Source organism: Colias croceus, chromosome 20, assembly GCF_905220415.1.
Source record: "Colias croceus chromosome 20, ilColCroc2.1".
Lineage (NCBI taxonomy): Eukaryota > Metazoa > Arthropoda > Insecta > Lepidoptera > Pieridae > Colias > Colias croceus.
In genome coordinates this window covers 6256455-6283372 of record NC_059556.1, presented here as the reverse complement: position 1 = coordinate 6283372, position 26918 = coordinate 6256455, and the positions used below count along the sequence as shown (strand labels likewise).

Sequence of the window (26918 nt, the reverse complement as noted above, 5' to 3'; positions counted from 1 at the left end):
GTAACCTGCACCGAAAAAGTTGCTCACAATTTTCATTCACATGCCTTATTGGGAGTGAGGCAATTAATCAAGTCATGCGAAATCGAAAGTTGTCGAAATAAGCACGCGTTGTATTCAAAATGCTATTGCTGAACACAAAATCCTTATAACTTCAATTAAGAAGAATGTAATTAGAAATTAATCATAGTGCTTTTTCATCTACTTAATAAAATAAAACAATCTGAAGCGAACATTAGATAGTAGAAAGCACTTCTGACGGTACTATTTAATATTAATAAAAAGAAAGGCTAACGTGTAATTAAAATATTTTATTATATTAACACACCCTACGGTGATTGGATTTCATTATCAACGCTTTCCAAATAAAAGCGAAAATCTACTCTATTAAATAATTTAATTGCTCTTATCAGAAAGTTATTATTATGTAAAAGTAACATATAAGCAATATAGAGGAAAATGTAATTGACACCAAATCAAGAAAACCAGAACGGGTGTGTAAACCTTAATTAAAACTATTACCTAAAAGTGAAAAGTTTATAAGTTTATTATAGAGTGTTGGTCATAACTGTTACATACTTACATATATGAGACGGTATGAATGAATTAGGGAGATTAATACAGCAATTAGAGTAGTAGGCGTCATAGCAAAATGGTTATTGCTGTATTTATTCAAATTAATTTTTCGTCTACAAATGTTACACAATATAACGGCTAACAAAGTACACTTATTTAGTGTTAGTAAAGTATTACATAAAGTAGTTTTTATAAGGAAAAATATTTTAAACTACTGTCTTGTGACAATGATTATAATTTCTCTACTATACAAATTTTTTTCTTTACAATACAAATAGTTTATTAATGAAATAAAACTATTGAAATAAATAATTCAATTGGAATTGGATTTTTAAAATGAATTTACAATATTTTCTTTATTATGTATCAAATGTTTTAAAACATCATAGGAAAATGTAGATTTCGATGGATATCACCATTCTAACATATTTTCACGCCGTATTCTCTAATACGGAAGCTGTTTTAATGTCTACGACGAAACGCAGACAACTTTTATCGTAGCTAATGGCGTAGATGCGTGAATTCATTGATTAGTATTCATATCAAAAGCACACATAAATTCACATAATTAATAAATAATATAATAAATTAAATTTAAATGTTTCTCTATATTTGTAACATAAATTCAATAACTAGAGCATTAATGTGGAAGTATCAGGAACAAAATCCCTACTTGCATAAGGCAACTCGTTACACTTTCGACTATTATAAATAAAATATTACCCAAATAAATAATAACCATTCCAAACATAGCAATGCTTCATAGCCATAATTAAGAAACGCAGAGGATAAATAAATCTCATACAGCCATAAACGTGAGTAAATTAGAAATAGAACTAATTAAATAATACGGAAGATATAAAACAGACGGGGTTTGGCATATACAAAAGTGTACTAAATCAGAGAGCGGCCATGGTGGCGCCGATGTCAAACGATCAACTAATACAGTATACATGTCGCAGTCATGTGGTCGAATCCGCTGTTTGATTGAATGACTAGCGCGTTCACTGAATAACGACATATTGAATGAATGACGTTCAGTCAAGACGTTGAACGTTACATTAAACAACGTGACAATGCACGAGCTAGTCATTCAATTAAATACCAGATTCAACCAAATGACGGCGACAAACACATCCGTACACTCTTTTTTAAACGTGGTGACAATTTATGAGAAACTGCCGCTTTGATACACATAATACAGTGATTTGTCAAACTTAACAGCCTACTGAAGAAAGTAGAGCATATTAAGCATTCTTAAGTGAATAATGTTCTGACCTAAAAATTTCGTTGCAACAAAAAATATGGTGCGTTAAAAATTGACGACGTTATCATCGCCAATTTTCCACGCACTAAATCGAGTGTGGTTTTTATTTTTAAGGGCTTCAGCTAGTAATGCTTTCGCCAAATAACATAAAGTTAATACAATCCCTGAGGTACATTATATGGTAGGTATTTTAATCTTTTCTGAAATTTGAACATGAGCTAAAACAATGAAGGTATTAACACTATCAAATTTCCATACCTTACGTAACGCTACACCACCAGCACTAGCACATAGTTTCTTTGCTCTTTCATGTCAATATTTCTTTTCTTCCCCATCTGATTGACGTCTGCATTAAGCAAAACAAATTGTATCCCTTCGTATCTGTGAAATCCGATTAACCTATTACATTCTCGACACGTTCTTGCTTTAATGAATAATAAACAATTAATCAAACGGTTACATTTATGTTACCATACACGTCACTTACGTCATTGCATTTACATTAAATTTAATCTAACAGATGATATGCTCATTTATCAAGCTTTAAAAACTATGCCGATATATTAATAACCATAAAGTAAATAGTCGATAGAACATGCAAAACAAAATTGATACCACGTTATATCATTTCTAACAACATTGGAAGTATTAAAGCGTTGGTTATGTAACGTTACCTCAAATGTCCCAACAATTCCTGAAAGCTTTTATTACCGTCTATAAGAATTCGACTTCCGTGTTACAACTGTTTTCTTTCAACTCATCACTGAAAAAAAATAAAAAATAGCAACATCCATCCGCTTCGCTCACGCATCGACATAACAGTTCCTTTTAACCTAAATCTTGACAGATATTTAATCACAGTTAATGCGCCATTAAGAACAAAAACAATATCGTTATAAATGATTGTTGTTTTAAATTTCACTATTGAGATAGGTTTAAAAGCGTATTGTCTTGCTAAATGTTGCTCTGTAGATAACAAATTTTGGTCTTACCTAAAATACGCGTGTATAAAAGAGCTAATAAATATTGTTCTTTTAGCAATGCTAATTAGGTACTTCACAAGATGAAAATAACATTCGTATAATCGGTTTCCCTTTTAACAGTGCACTAACGATGAAAGTGATAGTTGATACAAATAGATTGAATGTCAATATAAGTCATGTATAACTCATTAGTTTAAAAAGCTTTGCGATTTTATACGTTGGATGTATCGGAAAATTTAGATCTATTACTATGTAGATATCTACTTACTAGACTATATATTTTTAGAGTCATATTTTTGATGTAAAAGTTAAAGCCATGTGCAAGAATTTCTTTTTTTCATAAGCAAATAGAGTTTTGATTAAAATCATAATCTTCAAATTCAGGCATAAAGCTCACACGATTAATAGTTGAATCAAGATTTCCTAATCTTATATAGTGAGTATTTAATTAATATCTACAATGTCACCAATAATAACTTGTTTATTAACGAACACTACAATGGTACTAATTCTTTTTAAAAGCGGATATGAGGTTTATGGCTTATCATTTAGAAACAATCGTAAAACTTACCGACGCACGATTCCGTTATATGGATATCCTTTGAGCCTAACTCTATCTTTTATGTAACATTAAAAAGTAATTTCTAACCGACAACTTTCATGAAACTACAAATGAGTTCTCATTACAGATGTTATTGAAGGCTAATAATTTCACATTACAAGGCAATAACATCGTTTCGTATCTTATATAGGAATCTCCAAGCGTATCCTTCTAACCATCTCAACAACGTAATTGGCCCGTGCTATACCCATAAATACGCCATACACCATACACCTGTCTGAAAATACCGCTTCATTTCAAAGTACCGTTGCATAGACATTGCTAACATTACAATGTTCAAATATGGAAACGAAATGTTAATATTTAACCCACATCATGGAAGATGGCATTTGGGTAATTACAGAGCACATGCCGCAGGTGGTAATACTAATGATAGATCTAAAACATCCATCAAGGAGATCGCTCCATATAAATAGCTGTTTGAATTGTAGTGACAAGGTGTAAAAATGACATTTGCAATACACTTGTCGTACGAGTATGTCTCGAAGGTGTCCATCATTTTTAAGCTTTGAAACATTTGCGAAAAAAAATCTTTATTTTTCTCATGTACTCTTCGCTCTTCGAAATGTTTAGACTTGCATTAATTATATAAAATTCTTTGTAATTCTTTAATTAATAATTTGCAACTCGTGTTTTCTTGAAAATCTTCAGCATTAAAAGATAATATGACGAATATCCATTAATGAATCAATCAATCCAATAATACGAATAGAAACACTAAGCAACAAAGTCCACTAATAAGGAAATGAATTTAGTGCTCATTTTACGTAATAGGTCGGTGTCTACAGCATTCATATCAATGCTATGTGGAAGCAGCTATAATTTCCGTATCAAGTTTTCCCATAGTTGTCAAACATACACCGTTATTCGTAGCGGTCGAATAACAAGAGGATGGTTTGTTTCATTGTGATTACTTGAACAATTTACGAGACAAGCTATATATAAATGTTATTAAGATAACTCATCTCTGTCGTTAAAGATAAAAGACATAATATTATTGTGATTAAAGAAGTTTAACGTCCACTAAAGAAATCTAATTTGGACTATTAATTAGCGGTCTAAAAATGCGCGTGTAGCAGGTGATGGCAAATTTTAAGAAACTAAATTTTAAGATATGTATTGTCTGTCTTTATATCATGACCAGCTGTTCCCCGCATTTCCCGGTTTCAACCGCATTGTTCCGCTCCTGTTGGTCTTAGCGTGATGATATATAGCCTATATAGCCTTCCTCGATAAATTGGCTATCTAACCGAAAGAATTTTTCAAATCGGACCGGTAGTTCCCGAGATTAGCGCGTTCAAATAAACAAACAAACTCTTCAAGTCTTCAGCTTTATAATATTATTCTTCTTTCTTCTTGTTAATATTATCGCAAGCATTCGTACATCACTCAATAATCGATATCATGATTACGATTAGCCACTCAGCGACAAACGATTACGCTTCATTCACGCTTTATCTCGCAGCAAAGGAAAGTACCCGCCTAACTTTCTTAAAACTTTATTATTTGTAATTTCCTCTTGTACTTTAGCTCGTTATTTATTATGACATCTGTTTCCAGTCCGATACGAGTCTAGCGATTAATCATCCACTTGATGGTGAAGTTTTGACCTTTGAACATAAACGGTTACACCTTTAACGTTAAAGCTATCTCGGATTTATTTATCATAGCAACCATTCACTGGTTATTGAGAGGCATGATATTTGAAAATGTTATGCGCGTTAAACGATGGATATTTCAGTCAATTTCGAACAGCGAAAATCTCACAATACCAAATTTTAGGATAATCATAGATATTTATATGCATTGGGATATTTGAAAATGTTATGCGCGTTAAACGATAGATATTTCAATCAATTTCGAACAGCGAAAATCTCACAATACCAAATTTTAAGATAATCCTAGATATTTATATGCATTGGCAATATCCTCTTGGACAGTCAACCCGGCTGTCAATCATATAGTGTTTATGTAGGAAATAATTCACAAGTATTTATTTACATCTGAACACAAGTAATAAGCGCATTCCATTATCTTTCTTCACATCAAACGTCACTTATAACTCGTCATTAGTTTGATATCACGTTAGATAAGTCACGATAAGAAAGAGATCATGTGCATAGCCGATAGTTTGACGCCCTGCAATGTCCGGGGTCAAACGCCCGTAGTTATTCTCCAGACTGCTTTCGAAGTTAAATCTTCTTTTTCATGGCACTTGCCAATAGAAACGGATTTTGCTGACGTCCAGCTATGGAAGTTTACTTATATTGGAAGATTATTATTTAAATTAAACAATTTATTGTTAGCTAATTATTAACCAATCGACTTCCTCACACAACGATTATTAGCCAATCATCAGTACCATAATCCAAAATCTTTTAAAATATGCAGTCGTAACGCCCAAGTCCTTCATTTGGCTGCTTTAAATATGCAGGTAATTAAATCGCTCATTATATAAAGTAATTACGTTAACACCATGATAATATTCATGTTCACACCCACGACGCTTACGTTCAAGCAATATCCGCACTGGCTCCTGATAAATCATACAGCACTCAAAATAATCTGTTAAATTTGACAGCTTCAAGTAGCTGCTTATGATATCAAATTATCTCTGCTGTTCATAGAACACTCGATATGCTTTTCCTTAATGTTTTAATGGTGTAAACACTTCTTAGACACTAATTGCCTTACATCAATGCATACTATCCGAAATATCCTTAAAAAATTGGTTATGGTTGCTTAAAATGGACACTTAATTGAACATACAGGTTTATATCACAGTTGACAGATATATACGTTATTTAACATGTCCAATCAAACAAAATATCGATGTATATCAGATCCGTAGTTTGAACAGATAACATAATATTACTATCTCCTCATGTGTCATGTTGTAAATTGTAACTTTCTCGCATTGTTTGGCAAGCCGAGACGCTAGCCATATTGTGGGTACACGTGAAAGTGTTTTAGATACAAATAGCCCTTGTAATAGTTAATTAATATGGCTTTAATTTAACCACAAATGAACCAAATAACGAGGTGGACGTGGCAAATATTTTTAAATCGAATTATCATATTGATTCCTTTTTTTGGGAGTGCGCATGTAGAAATATGTATTATACATTTTTGGATAACCTTATTTCTAATCACAAAATCTGTAACATTTAAGTGATGACACGAGCATGAGCAGAAATTGCTAATTTCATATAAGTGTCCGTTTTAGCTTCAGTTAAAAGTGCATGCGCAAATAAAGCGTGCTCATTCTGTGCCATTCTATTCTATTATTTTATTGGCCAATCTTCGTGACAATCAATATCAACTAGTCAGCTAGACTTAATAAGTCATTGTGATTTTATCACCCTATATTCATACAAGTGCGTGGGCTGATGGGTGGTTCCTATGAAAGCGAATAAGATCACTATTCGATCTCTTATGACAAGCAGATATCGACAAACCTGTAATGTTTGCAAAATATTCCCTTGCTGCGATCTTATCACCTCTGTTTAGACAATGTACTTATATTTTCGCGCACACTTCAGATTGGGCAACGATTAAAAGTCAAGACCTAATGAAACTATTGTTCTAAATGGTATTTAAGATTATTTCTAACTAAATTATTGGGAAAGGTCATGGCTGAACCTAATCAAAATCGGTACAATTTAGATACGTATTAGACCTGTCGATATTTACAACTAACACTAACAGTTGTACTCAAGCGTTACTTAATCCCGTTCTCACTTTAAATGTTAAATGCTTTATGGTACCGAACAAAGAAAACGGTTTGTTAAGTACGTAAGTACAGTACTCCAAAATTAATAATGCGCATGCAAATCTTCGCTAATTGTCGTATTTCCAAAATGTATTTCATTTGCCTAAACAAATTTTACTAAATTATGCATGAAGAAAATGCATTTAACCACTATCTATATACATATTGTCTTCGGACGCTCTGGGAATATGACAGTTACCGAACTGTGATGAAGAATTCTATGCGCATTATCACCTTTGGAGTACTGTACATAGTTTGAACTTTGAATTCAGTAAGTAAACTTTAACTAAAATAAATGAATTAAATACGTGTTTGCTGACTACGTTAACAGAACGCATATTGTCAAAAACATGTTACAAGTTCTAAACTACACCATTATTCAAAGCCGGTTTAGATAATTCCATAAATTACGTATTATCATATCGCTGTAATATAATACCGTTCTGGGAGACCATAATCTGAAATAAACGGTTTATGATCAACGTTTATATAAAACGTTTATATAGTCGGAGCTGACAAACATAAACAATAGATGGATAAGCAATAGAGCACTAGACAGTAGACATGTTGGTCACTACTCACTACGACCCTAAAATAAAAATTAATTATTATATTTAGCGTTATAGTAAAGCTATTTGTTGACACAGTTCAACTTGGACGTTTTCAGTGCATAACTAAATTTCATAATATTCAAATGAATTGCCATAAGGCAGCATAATTTTTTAATTACAGTCAACATAGACTCAATCTATGATGCATTTTAAATAGTTGTTCAAAGATTTGAATGCAATTTTTGTTCGTTCATGATTCATATCATATTCATGGATTTCTATCCAAAGCCAAATCCAAGCAATTGCAGAATTGTTGAAAACTCTCGAACTTTCTTTAATTTCTAAATTAATAAAGCTGCATCCAAAAAAGCGTCTACATTAACACTTAGGTAGAAATAAGACAGTAGACGTATGTCAGTTTGTTTGTATGTTTCCTGTCAACACTTCGCGACTGCACCTGCTTTCACAAGTGAAATTCAAGCGTGATTGTATCAATATTGCCTTTGAAGTTGTATTTTCGTACGAATAGCTCTCCATTGGTAATAATAGCTGGAATAAAGGAATAATTACCAGAAGTAGGTACAGCATTTGTATTGTTTTAAAAATATTTGTTTACTACAAATAGTTCATCGGATAGATTAGTTCCGAACGAAATTTTTACTCGGAACATCATTCCTTATTTTAACTTATAACTCAAGCCCCGGTATCACAGACACAATAGAAAATCTATTGTGTCGTGGACCGATCGGGCCGCTCGGGGCGCAATGGGTTAATATAAATCTCACTGCTCTCAATCAAAATGCATCTAACAACACCTCAATCTAAAACCCATCTCGCCATTTATGCAAAAGTTACCAAAGAAACATATTACATACATACATACGCATAATAAAGTAATATCGTAAGTATCATTGCCTTCATCTATGCACGAAGTACCAGGGTCGCATGAATCATTAGCCGGTCGAGTTATGTCCATGCATGGTCGCCTTCCAGTCAACCATGGCGTTCGAGTATCATCTATGGGCTATGCGGTTAGATATAAGTGCATCGAAACATTGCAGCTTTGTATCGTTAACACGTTACATAACCACATTTTATTAGACGGTGGGCACGGTTGATATTGAGAAGTTTCGGTGTAAATAATTTCACACCGCTTTATGTTTACAATTCATGTTAGAAATTTATAGAAATATTTTCGTTAGAGTGTATGATAATGTGAATAAGTACCTTATATTACAAACATAGCAAATTAAAGATTTAAGGATTATTAATTGGATATTTCTTTACACAATCACACAATCCAAAGTGGATTATTCAGTCAATCAATTAACTTTTAAGATTTTATATTATAACACTCCTGCGCTTATTATTTATCAAAGCAATTAATTTAAAACATGACCAATAATGTGATGGAAAAAATTGAAATGATTGTACTTTAATTTCTAAGCCGTCATTAGCACCAATCCTACGAAGACATCTGGTACATTAATCAACTCCACTTCATAATTACAAATACAAGAACCGCAAGAGCATCTGAAAAAGTTATCAATGGCGAATATTTCAAACACATCCTTCAACCTCGAGGAATGCTACACCCGATATGGTGTAACTAATTGCGTCAGAGCAGGCGTAGACGCATAACGGGCTGGATAATATGAGAATTATCATCAGTCGTCAAGTGTAACGGTGATCTGTGAGTGCATGTTTAACCCACACAAGTACGCACAAAAGGGAATATTAGTACAGAAAATATGCCGCATAAGTATTGCTCTAACAATACTTTCTTCGTTTTGTGGAAACCATACCGCATATGCAATGCACTGACAATACTTTCTGAGCTTCTGAATAATATCACAGTTATCTTTTGTATATCACAAGAGAGCAGTGAATTCATTTACTTACTTTGTAAACTCACATGACTTTTTTTAACGTGGTTATGGTGGTATGTACCAAATATTCTTTTTTATGTTATTCTAAAGAGAAACAGTTACATCGTAAATAAATTATTATTCAAAAAATAATTGCATAATGTTTATTTATACGAAAAAAGGTTTAACACATTCCATTCGTATTACTTTAACAAGTATCACAGCATACATTTTACCTCTTTAATTGCAGTCGGTGCATTTAAAGAAAATTTACATGTAAAAGTTTATACGTTACAAGCACCTTTACGGAACTAACATTACTAACAAATTTTTAAGAAAATTTCACACCCGTTAGTAGATCACCTCTAGTTATATAATTTCGCCCACCTACATTTCGGAAGTGCTGCCCATTCATATTCATTAGGCGCACTCTTTCGTTGAACGGTAAGTGCCCTTTGTATACCGTCCAGTGGTAGTTAAGGAAATGACGCCAAAACGGTACCTACTCATGATTAGTCACCGCACCTTACTATAGTATTCTTTCGTGCATCACTTGTCATATTCATATGAATCTTTACATAAGTAGGTACTAAGTGAGTCGTCAATTTGGACGTACATATTTTGTTATCTTTATGTATCGTGATTTCACATGTGTATCGTTTCTGTATAACATGGTAAACGTATAGCATAATGTTTAATTGCGACTTTCAGTTTAATTCAGTTTTCCGATAAAATGTTCCATGTTCACCACCGTGCCATCTCATTTTCTATACGTGAAAATTGTGAAAAAGGCGTGGAAAACATTGAGGGAAGATTGTAAAATTTAAGAGATTAAGTTCAACACGTTATTCGAAGCGTAACGAAAATGTAACACAATTTTGAAGTATCAGAACAATTACTAGAAAAAAAAATAAACAAATGTTACCGTCGCAGATATTAATATAACATGCAACTATTTACAATTTGTAAAGCAGACAACCATCACCAGCTGTGTATTGCCACAACAGACAAATACTTGCATCGTTCAAGCTATTTTGGCGTTAGGGGATTTACTTGTTTTACTTTGTGCTAAAGATAATTTGAGATGGAAAATACTGAACGGATTTTGATGTAACTTGGAATAGATAGGTATAGATTATGGTCTGGATTAGCATAGTCTATCTTTTGTACGGGTTTATTGGGTTCACGTGAATGGAAGTTCCCAGCACGAAAAATATATAATCTTTAATGCATTTTACCACGACTGTCTTTTCTGTTTATGCATACGATTTCCATATAGAGGTAATCGTATGCATAAGACGCTCAAAGATATAATCTTCTATTAACAACAGTTCGTCTTATAGCCAGTATTTACAATTTTTCCAACTAAATACATAAAGCTAGTGCCTTATAGTCCAATAAGATAAAAGCTTAGTATTAGATTCGCGCTCTATTAGACATGGGCTCTACCTCGGTATTTCGTCTCAATTTAGATCGCATGAGGTCAGTGAACCATCGACAAGGCCACAGTACTGTCCTCGTGGTAACTGAGATTTATGATCCTCTATTCTATTAGTAGTCCTTTAATTGCTAGCGATAACAAAATAAATAATCACTATTGTTAGTTCTGTTTTTAGTATTTAATTTACACAACTGAACGCTAAACTATAGACATATAATAATATAGACTAAACAAATGCATTATTCAGGTATCATTGCAAAGTAGATATTTATAATGATGTTTGATAAATAATATTATCAGGGAACTAATCAAAATAACACTGAATAGCACTAGGTATATTGAATTTTTTACTAGGTATTTTAAAAATTCACACAATTTATATAAAGGGCTAAGAAAACATTGTTTAAATAACAAATAATAAATTCAGGGCCTTCAAGTTCTGCTTGTTTCGTTCAGATCCTAATAAATTGAAAACGCCAATTACTTCACGTTACAGCATTGGTTAAACTTTTTTGATAAATTGACTATTTTCAATCACAAACAAAACATTGTAACTGAGCCACATTAATACTATATTATGATACAAGTGTATAACATGTACAGACTAAAAGGCAATTTATCAATTACTTCTAATGCATCAAAAAATTTCAATAAATACGTCAGATATTTATGGTATGAATATCAAAACATAATTCATACTTGCATAACAGGCGCATACAATATCCGATGCTGATATCTCAAGTAATTACATATTAATCATCTTATAGCAGTACCTACAAATTCTGATTAAAACTCTAAATAATTCCATCAAAATGTTATCTACTATGAAAGTTGTCTAAACCCTTGGAGGTCACTTTACCAAGCGTTAAATTACTCGCTCTTATTTGTTTTATCTACCACGGGACCAGCATACCGTGAGAATAACTATCGGATAATTTAAATACATTAACTGTAGAAAATGCGTTATCAAATCCAATATTAAATTATCATGAAGACATAACATACCTATTTAGCGGAGTCGCATTTTGATCTTTAGACGACGTACCTGTAAGAAAAACATACATATTATTCAAAAAAGTTTAAGCATCAATTCATTATATCTAAAACAACTATTAAAAAGACTTAATATGGTTAGCGGTATAAAAGACATAAAATTATCTTGTTTGCTACACATATCAATGCACCCTCCACTTCTAAATGAAGCATTTAGGCAATAACTTTAATTTGCATTCCGACCTCTTTTGCTATCCCATAGTCTAACTCTAATATAAGAGGTGACCGAAGTGTTGGCCGCTCGCCAACCGAGGAGATATTCTCGGAGACCTTTTTAGACGTTTTATTAATTTCCCTTTAAAGTTATTTTCTCCATGGACGCCAATTCTTTTTTTCCTTTTTTCCTTTTTTTTCTTATGTTTCGTTTCTTCTAACCCAATTACCGGTTAGATTTTGGTGTGCATGCGTTGAAAGATACTTCGTCGACTAGAAACATCAAGGATGAACTTAAGACATGTCTCAAATACAGGGTGGACCAAAAGTCCGTTTACATTTGAATCGGTAGCTGCAACAAGCAGCGACAACAGGGTAGGGCGAGAGGGGTACGTAGCGCTAGAGCGGCCTATGGGAATTCAGTACCATGGCATCGTTCAGCGACAAGCAACGTGCGTTCTGTGTGCGCGAGTACTACTCTAACACCTTTTTTTTAGCTAGCGCAACGAAAATTTTGCGTCCATTACAACATACGGCGTAAAAATGAAGCTCCGTCAGTTCAATTGATTAGGAAATGGGTACAAAAGTTCGAGGAGACAGGTTCAACAATGAATCAACCACGATCCGGCCGACCTAGAACATCAAGAGACCCCGAAAACGTAGAGCGTGTAAGAGCGTCTGTTCGAGAAAATGCTGTCACACTGAATACAGAGCGGTATATTGCCATGCTACAGGACTTTTTTACACCAGCGCTACAGGAATTCGATGGTTCTAATCAGAGAACGTGGTTTCAGCAAGACGGGGCCACATGTCACACTTCTAATGACTCACTAAGCGCTGTTCATGAAATTTTTGGACAAAAGGTGATCTCTAAAAGAGGTGACATTAACTGGCCACCTCGTAGCCCGGACCTATCCTCAATGGATTTATTTCTATGGGGATACCTTAAAAGTAAAGTTTTCAACAGTAATCCGGCGTCTCTTGATGAATTAAAAGACAATATTCGAATGGAAATGAGAAACATTTCACAAAACACTTGTGAGGCCGTCATTGAAAATTTTCGCTCCAGATTGCAGCAGTGTCTAAATAGTGAAGGATCACATATGGACGATGTGATTAGTAAAAAAATAAAATCCCTATTTGTGTATTTTTTAAATAAATAAACAGATTTCATCTTACTTAAATAGTTTCTTCTAAATCATCGTTTGAAATGTAAACGGACTTTTGGTCCACCCTGTACTATCAGAACAAATTTTATTGCATATTATAGTCAGTGTAGTAGTCTCATTACGGAACTATGTATACTGTATCCGTATCCCGTGCCTACATTGTTTTAAATTGCTCGTTGTTATTATTTATTTCTAAATTCAATATATTGCTTATGTAGAAGAAGTAAGAAATTAATTAGTCTGCAACTCGACATTTAACAGCGTTCAACAATAATTTAATTCTCGTACTCAAGCCATATTTCGCCAGACAATGCCTATTTGCAAATGTCGTACAGCATCTTATGTCATATAAATCATAGATACCCGCTGTTCAGTTCGTGCCATGACAGACAATATCCATGGGAACCGCTCTAATTACAAAACACATAATAGTTATCTAACGTGACATTTAAACGTTTGATACTTCGCTATTATAATTTGTCGTATCGCCTGACCCGATCCCTTGTTATTGCTAACCCTAGCAGCATAATAATCTCATAGAAATGTCAAATGATTTGAACCAGTTGCAATCGATCTATATTTTCCATTGAGACTCGAAGACTAATGGGTCGATTGTATTGTACGATATCGTTTGAATCTTTAAGCTTTTACGTTATTTATAGAGAGAAAACAAGACAAGAGTATAATTTCTTTATTCAGTGCTTATAATACTGCTCATAGGAAACAAATCATTACGAGACCTTTTATATGAAATCATTTATGCATATCAGTTGTGATTTCAACTTGTTTTGCTCTACAATTTATAAACGAGACCATATTAAAGCCCATTATGTTCATATCTCAGTCCATTAATGCCACAAGACACGCTTCCCCGCTCACGTACAAACCTTCCTCGTTGTAATTCTAATTACACCCACTTATTGGCTTCGTTTATAAACGACTTGTGATATAATTTCATTGAACTATTCACAAATCGATCAATTTATCTCTATTAGAACGATGGCTGCAATAACCGAGATGGGAAAAAGCCAATTTCTTTTCCTCTGGACGATGGACTATACTTTTACTTACTAGTTATATGTTTCTATATCTATATTAAATTATTATAATGTAAGAAAGTGGTAAAGTGTCTCTCTCGTTTTTATTGTATGATTGTATTTTATCTTAGTCGCAACCGGCAAAAGCCGTAAATTTTAATGGTGATGTGGCTGAATTTACTCGGGTCAGTCAAATGCGTCTTCCACTGAATAAGAAAATCAAAGTGAAACGGATGTTTCCATGCATTAATTTTATTACAACTAAATCGCAGGAAAGTGATTTGCAATATGTTGTGTGGTTTTATGAAACCACGGTAAAAGTGAAACTTTTTTTCACACTATAGACATTTAACTAAAAATTTTCGTATTTGTACGATAATTATCGTGCGTACCGTGCGTCACGCGACATGCACTACACAGACCAAAAAGTTTGAGACGATGTAATAAAAGTTACACTTTAACATGAAGCAAATATTGTAACATAACTTTATGTGTCTCTTTCCCAAAAAATTTACCTCATCTCTTCTATCTTTCTAAGAAATTCTAGAACCTTCCATCCCATTCACTTTAGTCGGCAACCACAAATTCCAAGGTACCAATATCATACACAGCAATCGCCGCGTACATTTCAGCAAGATTGTACCAACGACGTGTGTTCTTAAATTCACATTCGCTTACACTCAAGCTATTATCACTAATACGTAACAATTTCCACATCAAGCCGGCATTCCGAATGGGTAACTGTACAATATTCGCCAAGCCCTTAATAATCTCAGACTACAAGCATGTTGCTACACTTTAATCCAGTTCAACTAGTACATAAATCACTCCTATGCCGACTATGCTAAGGTAATTGTCCCGCTCAAATGAGATTTCTCTCGAATTTGCGTTGTTACAAATTGATTTTCACAACTAAGTATAGAGACGATACAATAACAAACGATGCAGTTCTAGATCACAAGGAAGGATATGGGCTAAATTTTTATGAAAATTACTTTAACAAGTAGGTACTTTTTAAAGTAGGTACGTGTCAGCAGTATTATATAATATATCGGAACTTGGAAGTTATTAAAGAGTATAGACCAACGTTACACGTACACATAAATAATAATTTCAACTACATATTTGTTAAGATAATATATTCGCTCCGTTTCTGTTAGTAACTACATGCTTAACTACAAAGTGTGTATATTAGAATAAAAAAATACTATTACGTATTACATACCTATCCAGCGTAAAAAGTCAGTGTCCGCAAATCAAAACAATATCCGACCGCATAACCGCAAAGTTTCACAACTTAACAATTTATTAAAATTCTAAATTAAATGAGAACAATTAGCATTAACGCGGGGCACTGTGTCTGTACTCTGTACTAAATACATTATTCAAAAGATTTTTAAGATAATATTCAAAGACACATTCAAAAACGCTCTACTTTTAGAGGACTAGGTAAATTATTAGTATGATTTAAATTAAATGCGGCTACATGTGTACAGTACTTAAGAAAATTGTGTAAACAGTATGTATTTGAAATTGGATCAAATTATTTTATGTTCAAAGTATTGTTAGGTAAAAATTTAAATAATTTTCACGTTTAGTCAACTGTAATAGAAATTCCAAGCGATTTTACACAAGGGTCCTGCGTTAGATATAGCAGTACATATTGTAACTTAACACTAGCATCAATTAGCAACTGCTCAAATAAAATACTAAAATTCTGCCTCCGACGTGAAAAACTGCTAAAAGTTTTCTTGCTAGAATTATAAGCGAATAATTTTTAGTTCACTAGTGTGCATAGGTGTTCGCCTACAATAATACAACAATTTAAATTTTACTGATTAGTATCTACATCTAGTATCTACTACTATTATTCCAAAAACAACTCAATATAAAACGATTACATATTCTCAGTAAAAATGAAGGGTGCGATAACTCCAACCCTCGTGATTTAACTGATAATTTCTTTATTTTATTAAAGACAGCCGAATTTTGCTTTACTCGAACATTTGTGACAGACCCTTTTATCGTAAAAGCTATAAACTGACCTTTACCATACTTTTATAACACAATATAACACTATAAAATACAAATATAAGAATGAAAGTTTTTATGGATGTGAAGATAGGAAAGCTCTTTCTTTCCAAAGCTAAAATAAATTATGGAATAGATTACTTCTCCTCCTATTGGTAACTGTTCAATTCTGATTCATACCAATAAAAAATAACGCGATATAACACTAGGTACTTACCTACGCATATAAGCATAAATAAAAAGACGAAAGCTCCATATAGGCATACAAATGAAATCCAAAAGACCACCTGTAGCATTATTAGACAGATCGAGAAAGTTCTAACGAGCAATTAAATAAAACTCATTATGCTTATAAAATTGACACAGGACAGTTTCACCGGTCATTACTTGTGATTTGTACAAAACATACACCTACATGAGCACTACTTTCGCTCTTATGCTCTCTCGATGCACTTTCTATCATCAATCTTTAACCTTTTTAAAGGTAACATCAATTAAGTTTAAATTCTATGAACAGACTAGGGATTAATATTGACCAATTGAACAGTTTGAAAGAATAACATTATAGAATCATATTTATTCTCATTGCTTGTCCAACTACGTTCATAATCAACGATTCGTTTGCCAACGAAAGATAGGCAGCTGATAATTGTTTTGTTACGGTCAACGCAATCTTGAATTAACTCTTACATTAGTAAATCGGTATAAGATTCAAATTATATAAACAAAATAAACGCAAATGCAACTAGAACACTTTGCAGGGCAATAAACTACAATACGAAAAGGTAGATGCGATATTTACAAACATGCCATTCCCGAGCATGTTTATACTACGTTATAACAGTAGCAAAGCTGTGATGTGGTTGTGAGCTTGTATAAATAGCGTCATATAAACATGACACGTTATATAATAGGAGAATAACATAACCGAGCGATTGCAGACTTGTGGTTTTAAACGTTTGCAATGGAAACATTAACTCAAATATTCCTACAAAAATTTCTGAACTTTGGAGTATCATTTTAATCTAACAGCTAAAAAAGAGCAAAAACTTAAACGCTTAACCAGACCTATATTCATATAGTATCTTACGAATAGCTACTTCTAAAAGAAATATCGTTAGATCATCCAACTGCAATTGCAAAATTATCAAACACGATACATATTTTGATAGTAGTTAGATATCAATCATAATAGTGTACATATTGTACAAGGAAACGACAAGATCTACTAATACAAGTCCCTAAGGAGTCGATATGAATTGCGTTATTGAGTAACCCAAACTACATATGGTCGGCGCCATCTAGGTTAAATACAGATAAATAGTTACATTCGATCCACTTGAACTTTAAACAAACAGCGTATTATAGCGTTAAAAATAGAGACCTCGTTGAGTTGGCAAGATTCTAAGTTCTGACTCCCGCAGAGTCACATCAAGCAAGTACATAATAAATTTTGTAGAAACCAATTTATTTTGATACCTCGCTGCATTCATCATAAATCACAATATAAGGCGTGGGAACACACTTTTTCTCGATTGAAATTAGATTGTTCACCTTGACTGATCCTTTGCACGTGATTTTAATATCAATACAGCTCCCTTTAAATGGTAGTCAAGTATAGCGCTTGCTAAATAATTATTCATTACAGAACACCTAGTTCCATCATAGAGTTATAAAGCGAATTATGTACTTATTCTTACATCGATGTGTTTAATAAACGATACATGAGGTAAAGGAAAATATTGAGCACGTGTACAAATTCTCATGGTTGTAGCTCATACTGTGACAAATCAATAACGCTATAACCTTGAATTCTTGATTAACCAACGATAGCGACAACTCTTGCAATATTACACAAACATCGTTTTCACATAACCGGCCATCAATCTCCACGATAAAACAGCACAAATGTTCGTAAGGGAAGTAAAAGCTAACATTTAAATCTGCATACTTGATAACGGTGACCCGCATAGAAATGGCCAACCGACCCTTTAAAGGAACGGACTAGAAAGCCGGAAAATCGTGAGAGATGAGAGATTGCGACGACAACGAAATGAAACATCGTATGCAGAACGACGGACTGGCGCTTGACACTGCTTATACACAAGTTTATTATCGATCGTGTGCGATCGACATGGGAATGGATGTTGGTACACACAATAATGGCTATGGGAGGAACATTACTGATGCTGTCTCGAAATGTCTTCGTTAATGTCAGGCTTTGAAAGGAATTTATTTTTATGGTTAATATATTATCGCGACTTTCATGTCTCGAAGACTATGATCAACATTTAGTGAATATTTGTATGAGGAGAGGAAAATATTATGTTAAAAATCTTAATTTTTAATACCTATACTTTTTTTCAATACATGGTAGACTAAAATAATAATTATTATAACTTTAGTAATGTACGCTACATTAATCTTCCTAATATTTTAGCTACATCACGAAATACACTTTAAAACTCTCCAACCTCCAAATGTTTTCACAACAATTAATTTGAGCTAAGCGCCAAACGTATTCAATATTCTACATCAACAAACCTGCAGTCACGTCAACTCGGTATTTACCACTAATTAAAGTTTACAAAGGTCGCTTTCTACACGAGATCGAAACTGCAAAGCAAACGGTACAAAACATGGGGTAAACAAATATTATTTATAGGCGCTTTTCACAATGGGCAGCGTTGGGCGAGTAGAGGCAATCGCGATAGTCCTAGAAGGCCTATAGGGCCTAAATGTTTATTCACAATCGCTGTAATTGCGGCAAACATCCACGATCATTTGCTGGGCCAACGCTGCCCATTGTGAGGAGGGCCCGTTACACCACACGCATTCGCTCCACGTCAACTACCCCCTACCGACTTACCCTTACCGGAATATTTATGAATCATAAACACGCGACGTTTTACGCACATATGATGGACGCAGGAGCTAATGGAATTAAAATTTGGACAGCTTGCACTTTCTGATTAAAAATAGATATTATGTTACAGGAAATGTATGTAATCCGTCATTGTATACAATTCCTAGGAAATGTATACAATTCCTAAAATCGTACGGAAATGTGTGAAATAAATTATTTTATACACATTTCCTAGGAAATCTATACATTTCCTAAATAGCTATAGGAAATGTAAAACATTTAAGATATTGATATGTCGCAGGCTAAAGCAAAGGGGGCGCAGGACTTAAAAATTTTTTGATGGAGTTGGTGTCATTATAACACCTATTTATTATTGTTTTATCGTAAAGATTACGCTTATATAAGCATGTTTTAAAGGAACAACTTTTCTCTAAAATCAAAAATAGCCGAGATATTCGCCCTCAAAATTAGGTTAGGTTTAGGTTAGGTTAGCCGTTAGGTTAGGTTAGGATAGGTTTGTTAAAAAAAACTACACAGAAATAGGAGCCCCGCGAAGCGGGGCTCCGTCGACGAAGATCGAACGATCGAAGATAATAATATGAACATAATTACAATTTTACGGTATGACTGTTACCCGATTGTATCAATAAGAGCTATAATAAAAAAAATAACAACGTGTTTTATTACAGAAAGCATTTACTTTACACATTTCCTAATACGATATAGGAATTGTATACAATTCCTAGGAAGATTATACATTTCCTAGGATATGCATGCATTAAATAGTTTTTTAAACAATATTTTATACATTTCCTAAATGGTATCGGAATTGTACACATTTCCTAGGAATTGTATACAATTCCTTGATTTCATACATTTCCGGTAACAGATACACAAATAAATGCAGGTTATGTCGCATAGGTACATGTATTATTTTATATACCTATCAAATTAAGTATCCCCGAAAATTATAATCGTCATTATTTTAATACATAAGGGTGAATTATGATATTGTAATTCTTTCACGTGAACAAGTAAAATAAAAATGATGAACCAATATGTATAGTAAATAATGTGTAATATTATGTCCTATATGTTGATGTAAGGACAAGTAATTATTATCAAAGCTAACAGTCTTTATTCTTTAATTTACAGATGATTTCATTGAAATATATTTGAACAATACATAAACATAAGAGAAAGTTAATCTATCAAAATCCAATCACAATTTGTTTCACATCTGTAATATCTATCATCAAGCTTAAACTCAAATGCTCCACAATCTACATGTTAGTGTGAGAATAGTAAAATGATACAATTAACATCACGTTTCCTTTGTAACTATTTTTCATCAATCAGCATCATAATATCCGTCCGATAGATCCATGTCCGCAATAAACTTTAAAATAATGGCTTCTTGATTAGTTATTATAATTGCAATTAACTCGGCTTACAATAATTTATTTGTAAATGAAACGAACGTTATTTGAGTGATGTAATTTGTCTTAGGTATAGCTTTCAAAATAAAGATAAGCTCCTCATGATAACAACAGATGTTTATCTATAAATACGCATTTTTATTCAATACCGTTAATTTATTATTTAGAAATTGTACCAAAATATACTGATGTCGCATCTCATGCAATCTGATAGAACTACACTTACAACATATTATGTTGGACGTTGGTATCGACACGTTTCTTATAGTGGAGGCACAGAGTGTAGTGCCCTCAAAGCTTACATGAAAAGCGTCGTTGTAATTAGCGTGAACATCTTAGCAAATCCCTTTATGAAGGTCGATGACTCAACGTTTGATTGATCACTAAATAACTATTGTTAAACATGCATTCTGTTTGAAGAGCCATTCTTTTGTTTGTTTACTATACAATCACGATGACCGTCAGTTAATATTTAAATTATAATTACTTAATACCATAATAACTTTGTAAATGTGCTAAAATACAATAATGCAGTTTTATTTTAACGTTTTAATAAGCAACGAAACAAGATAAAGATTATTGTAGTTATAGCAAAATAACTAATTATTATGTAATGTACCTATATCAAGTCCAATCATAGGCTAATTAAACCAAATAAGAAAAAAAAGTGAAGCAATTTCATACTAACACAAGACTAACACATATTGTAGCTCAAATTGGCAATTGATAAATAAGTTTCCGTAGTGTAGCGGTTATCACGTGTGCTTCACACGCACAAGGTCCCCGGTTCGATCCCGGGCGGAAACAGCAAATTTTATTTTGCTGCACCATTTTATGACGTATTATTTAAATTTTCTCCCTTTTCCGGTTTTCAAACAAAAAATTGTAAAAGAAAAATTGACAACTCTTTGAATACTTACACATCTCTACATCTCAGTAGGTACCAGTTTCTCGCAATTCGCGAATATATCAGAAACAGACACCAATTTATCAGGGAAAGTAAATATCTAAATTTACATATTACATAGGCCTATATCCTTACATCACGCGACACTACCGTTATAGCATTTCAGAGTTGATAATGACGCGGAAGAGGTCGACAATAAGTATTTAACTGGACTTCTAGTGGACGCCGGCGTTCAGGAAGTGGTACCATGGCTGAATGATGATCATGAGGAAATGTTGTTTATGGAGTATTTATCGACTTATAGGCTTTAATATTAGATTTTTCGCATTTATAATAAACTGTTATTCGTTTGTGTACTGCTCGATAATTCAGGTTCTAACTTATACTAAACGAAATTTTTGACTAGTTTTGAATATTGTAAGTATAACTGGAAAAATATATTTAAAATGCTGTAAGTACACATGTTGCAATAATTAAACTCTAACTCAAACATTTATTTATTCAATCAGACTTCTTCTAGAAACACTTTTGAATCGTCATTACATTTTTTTTACAATAACTACGATATTAAAGCCGGCAAGGACTAATAATAATTACTTCTTACGCCTACAAAAAATACTTTACTGATTAGAAATTAATTCTCAGTGTCATTAACAACTGGTTGAACAACTTGTCATCAATCAACGTATAAATTAGAAAAAGGATATACGGAAGAGCAATGTCCTGAGCTATTTTAGAACAAAGGACGGGAAGGACACGGAGGCATTAAAGAATTTTACATGTCTATTTATAAGAACACAAAGATTATCTAAGTATCATCAAAACATGAATGGAAAGAATTTATGATTAACTGAATCAATATAAGATATATTAATGGTAATAAAAAATGAATACTGCACTATGGCAGTAAGTGATCTCTTCCAGACTACGCAAATTATTGCGGTATCAAAACAGTTCACAATCGTGCCTGCATTAAAAAAATATATAATCTTCACGTCCACAACGTTACAAATTTAAAACAATAGAAATTCCACTACGTATTACATGAATTCAAATAGAAATATAGGGCAATAATTCCTTAGTTGCTCGTAATCTATCCGTGGCTCCCAGTGAAGCGTGAAAGATCAATAATAATTTAAATCTTTGTTTAACTCGGCCCGTCAACCGGGTCACCGTGAACAAATTATGGAGAAATAATTGAGTTTTGTAAGTAAATTGTAATGCAACGTAATCATAATTTTTAATATGCATGGTCTCTTTAATTATGGTATTCTGTGAAAGCAATTTGTACGGTACCTCAAAACCATCGCATAAACTTCCAATTGTAATTATGGTATTAAAATATCTAACGTAACTTATCTTATTTATTAAACCACGGCCACAATTTACAAATACCGCACTATTTTTTATGGTTCATTATAGACGAACATTTGGGATGGGATCAGCAATCTTCACTTGATATTTGATATCTAAAACAGCTACGGATATATTATAAAGTAATATAGATGAGGACAGGAAGATAAATTAATAACTCAGGTCTGAGGCCCCGGAACCACAGACACAATAGAAAATCTAGGTTATTTTTCCGTGGCATTAACTCAGTGACTTTTTAGAATAAACGTGTCGTGTTTACCGAATAACTGAATGATGACAGCCGAATTATTACTTGAATTATGATCAATAATTTTGTGATCGATGTTGGGGTTTGTGGAAAAATATAATCATCGATAAACAATTCATATCTAATAATTTCATAAATACAAGCCCTTTTGAGTGACGTTTTGCTTCTGAAATTAGAAATGGTAACAACCGGCGCGCGTCCGAATTTTCTAAGTTAAAATATCGTTAAAAAATCAAACTTCATTAATTAAATAGAATTTGTTTTATGTAATTTTATTCATCGATGGCCGACCTCAATTCTGTTTACGTACAGGATTTCGACACTTAGCTATAAGGAACATAATCGGCCGCTGACCCTTAAGCACGTGTATCTATTTTGGTTTGTTGCCTGTAGGAAAATGCTTACCAATCTCGAGTGATAAGCATAAAAAACTGTCAAATACAAGTAACTATCACATGGCGCAATCACCATTGATAGTATTACATATTATTATACTGAATTATATCTACACGACGAATAGGCGATAACTTATGTTACAAACTATATTTTGTGAATGTGTGCTGAGAGTAAAATTTAACGATTTTGGTATCTTTGAATCAATCCAAAGAAGGTTTTTTGAGAAGTAACTTCAGGATTTTTTTTAATCAAGCAAAATTTTTCCAATCGTGTTTTGGAAACAGTCATCCCATCACACATACGTTCTGTAATACATATTAGAAATTTCAGTGCGAAAAAACTTCAATATTTTCAATTATAGCTCATAGATAACAGTCCATTTTGCCGTGTTCACCTACAAAAGGCCCTTAACTGCAGTCTGCAGTTGTTATAAAAAGCTTCCAATTTAAAACACGAAATATATATTAAATAAGCATATACATGAAAATAGCGCACTGCAATGACACACAGCGCCATCCTGTTTGAGCTAAGGAAATAAATGCAAATGATTTGAACAGTTTAAAATACATCTTGTGTTATTATTTATATTTTCTTAATCCTTTTTCTCTGTATAATGTTTACTTGTTATAATTGTGCAGGTTCAATATTTAATAAGAATTAACTAAAACTTAAACACAGCCATTTCACATAAGTGATATAAATTTATAACTAGCCATTTATTGTATGCCTTTTTTATTCTGTAATGGTGCATTTGTGCATTTAGATCAAATGAGCGAATGCTCATTCTAACACGACTATGAAATGTTCTAATAATGAATAATACTGAATATGAGTTTTTTCACTAAAATATCATGAATGTTAAAGCGTAGAGTGAACAGATAGCTTCTAGGGAAGCATGTTCTGTCTTAGACCACATCTCGGCTTAACATCAGGTTAGATTGTGGTCAAGCACGTTCCTATTCCCAATAAAAAGAATCTTTAGCTCAAGCTCTACGTTTTGTTTGGTCCAAATGCACAGTAGTCTATATATATGTTACCGGAAATGTATGAAATCAAGGAATTGTATACAATTCCTAGGAAATGTGTACAATTCCGATACCATTTAGGAAATGTATAAAATATTGTTTAAAAAACTATTTAATGCATGCATATCCTAGGAAATGTATAATCTTCCTAGGAATTGTATACAATTCCGATATCGTATTAGGAAATGTGTAAAGTAAATGCTTTCTGTAATAAAACACGTTGTTATTTTTTATATTATAGCTCTTATTGATGTATCAATACCCGATTGTAATCGGGTAACAGTCATACAGTAAAATTGTAATAATATTATGTTAATATTATTATCTTACTAATTAACATTTTAAAAATCAACTATCTAACTTTTAACGTAAATATCACAAAATCAACTTATATTTATTCTTATAAAATCAAATTTTCATTTTGCAAGTAATCAGTCCCCTCGTCCCGCTGTCCTCGCGTACCTATATTTGGCGCAGTCAGATTGTACAATCCGCCGTATTACATTACGGCTAGCTGTTTTAATATGCCGAAAATTCATCTTTTTCCAAAATTCTACAAAAAGACGGTCGCGAGCCGACGGTGCCCCACTTCGTGGGGCTCCTATTTCTGTGTAGTTTTAAAAAACACGAACCTAACCTAACCCACCCCCTTATCCAAACCAAAAAATTCTGACTACGAATTATCGGCATAGTTACTACAAAATGCCGACCGGCATGTAAACGACCAGATTATATACAACTTGCCTGCGACATATCAATATCTTAAATATTTTACATTTCCGATAGCTATTTAGGAAATGTATAGATTTCCTAGGAAATGTGTATAAAATAATTTATTTCACACATTTCCGTACGATTTTAGGAATTGTATACATTTCCTAGGAATTGTATACAATGACGGATTACATACATTTCCGGTAACATATATAAAACTCAAAGGTGACTGATATAGTGATCTATCAACGCACAGCCCAAACCACTAGACGTATCGGGCTGAAATTTGGTATGCAGGTAGATGTCATAACGTAGGCGTCCCCTAAGAAAGGATTTTAGAAAATTCATCTCCTAAGGGGGGGAAAATAGGAGATAAAAACTTATATGTACCATGAAAATTTATCTTTTCCACGCAAGCGAAGCTGCGGGCAACAGCTAGTTATAGATAAAAAATCATTAAATTAGTTCAGTGAATAGTTTTGAAGTTTATTTTTATTTGATTACACACAAAATAAGTATTTCCTCTAAATTATATTAGATCAGATATGATAATTAATAGGTTAAAAAGGTTTTTTGCAAACTTCAAGGTTAAGTTTTTATATATGTTACCGGAAATGTGTTGGATAAGGGGGTGGGTTAGGTTAGGTTCGTGTTTTTTAAAACTACACAGGAATAGAAGCCCCACGAAGTGGGGCTCCGACGGCTCGCGACCGTCTTTTTGTAGAATTTTGGAAAAAGACGAATTTTCGGCATATTAAAACAGCTACCGTAATGTAATACGGCGGATTATACAATCCGACTGCGCCAAATATACGCGAGAACAGCAGGACGAGGGGACTGATTACTTGCCAAATGAAAATTTGATTTTATAAGAATAAATATAAGTTGATTTTGTGATATTTACGTTAAAAGTTAGATAGTTGATTTTTAAAATGTTAATTAGTAAGATAATAATATGAACATAATATTATTACAATTTTACGGTATGACTGTTACCCGATTGTATCAATAAGAGCTAGATAATAAAAAAAAATAACAACATGTTTTATTACAGAAAGCATTTACTTTACACATTTCCTAATACGATATTGGAATTGTATACAATTCCTAGGAAGATTATACATTTCCTAGGATATGCATGCATTAAATAGTTTTTTAAACAATATTTTATACATTTCCTAAATGGTATCGGAATTGTACACATTTCCTAGGAATTGTATACAATTCCTTGATTTCATACATTTCCGGTAACATATAATTGGTGCATTCTATAAACTATTGACAAGCAAGAAAGGTATGTGAATAGTTATAACTGATTACAAAATTATCAGTCTGAAATGTAATGGCATCAATTACCTGAATAATATTTTTTTAGACCAGAAAATCTAAGATAGCTTTTTCAATTCAATATTATGATTGATACCATTAAT

General features: G+C 32.9%; 1 protein-coding gene and 1 non-coding gene across 2 annotated transcripts in view; one reads left to right on the top strand and one right to left on the bottom strand.

Annotated features, from left to right (window-relative positions):
- LOC123700696 overlaps positions 1 to 26918 on the bottom strand; it is a 242836-nt gene that overhangs the window by 215246 nt on the left and 672 nt on the right. The window contains exon 2 of the mRNA XM_045647993.1: positions 12083 to 12122. The gene's annotated coding sequence lies outside the window, so the exon portion shown is untranslated. The remainder of the gene's footprint in view (positions 1 to 12082; positions 12123 to 26918) is intronic.
- Positions 21560 to 21632, top strand: Trnav-cac. The gene has a single exon. It is a non-coding gene; the product is annotated as a tRNA-Val (tRNA).